The 1,325-nt window shown below is 36.8% G+C and overlaps 1 long non-coding RNA gene across 1 annotated transcript in view; it reads right to left on the bottom strand.

The window, feature by feature from the left end:
- Nucleotides 1–1,325, bottom strand: part of LOC129676309 (uncharacterized) — an 8,360-nt gene that overhangs the window by 5,722 nt on the left and 1,313 nt on the right. The window lies entirely within an intron of this gene.

Genomic DNA, 1,325 nt, shown 5'->3' with positions numbered 1-1,325 from the left:
TTTTTTTTTTTTTTTTTTTTTTTTTTTTTTTTTTTTTTTTTTGTTTTTTTTTTTTTTTTTTTTTTTTTTTTTTTTTTTTTTTTTTTTTTTTGTTTTTTTTTTTTTTTTTTTTTTTTTTTTTTTTTTTTTTTTTTTTTTTTGTTTTTTTTTTTTTTTTTTTTTTTTTTTTTTTTTTTTTTTTTTTTTTTTATAGATAGTTTCTCTGTGTAACAGCCCAGGCTGTCCCAGAATTTGCTTTGTAAACCAGGCTGGCCTGGAGCTCAGACACATAGAGATCTGTCTGCCTGTGTTCCTCCTCTGCCAGAGTGCTGGGCTTAAGGCACACACAACTACGCCCAGCTTAGCCAGTGATGTTTAAAGCCTAGGGTGAGGGTTGGCAAGAAGAGCTGATAGTCTTAGTAGAACTAAGAGAGAGTGCTCTTTCTCTTTTGTGAAAGAGAAAGATAGAACACATAATTGTTCAAAGATGAACCTATCAAATTGTTATAAGGGGATGCAAGCCTGATTATGAAGAGAAACTGATTTATTTATTTATTTATTTATTTATTTTCAAGACAAGGCTTTTCTATGTAGCCCTGGCTTTCTTGGAACTCACTCCGTAGACCAGGCTGGCCTTGAACTTGGACATCTGCCTGCTTCTGCCTCCCAAGTGGCTGGGGTTAAAGGCGTATGCCACCAGTACCTGGCAACACCTTTCCTTCCTTCCTTCCTTTTATTTTCAGACAAGATCTCGTTTACCCCAGGCTGTCCTTAACTTTCCGCATAGCTGAGGCCTCCACCTTCAGAGTGCTGGGTTATAAGCATGTGCTATCAGACCTGGCGTTAGGGACTGGTCCAGGACTTCGCGTACGTAGGCAAGCACTCTACCAAGTGAGCCACACCCCAGACAGATGCTTTCTTACAGTCTGTGTTTCATTGGCTATCTGCTCGCACAGGGCCAAAGTTAGACTGAAAGCTGTTCGCTTCTTCCTGCCAGCCAGCTTGTTTTTTAACTCCAAAGAAATTAGAAACCCTGCAGCCCAAACCCCGTTTGTGTTTCATCTGCTTGCCACCTACCAGCATCTCCCCATAAACACTCAGGCCTCTGCTCTCTTTTCCTTCCCTCTGCACACTTCTCACCAGGATTACCAAAGTTTGTGCCCATGTCTGAGAAACACAAGTAGTCCTAATGGGAATTTAAAAATTGAAAAAAAAAAAAAAAAAAAAAGCCTTACATTGCTAACGTAACATTTTTACACTTCCTTTTAATGTATGGATTTTTATTGTTTTTTCCACATGCGTTTTTTTTTTTTTTTTTTTTTTTTTTTTTTTTTTTTTTTTTTTTT

This window comes from Psammomys obesus, unplaced genomic scaffold (assembly GCF_907164565.1).
Source record: "Psammomys obesus unplaced genomic scaffold, mPsaObe1.curated_primary_1811, whole genome shotgun sequence".
Taxonomy (NCBI): Eukaryota; Metazoa; Chordata; class Mammalia; order Rodentia; family Muridae; genus Psammomys; species Psammomys obesus.
This window is presented reverse-complemented; position numbering and strand designations above follow the sequence as displayed.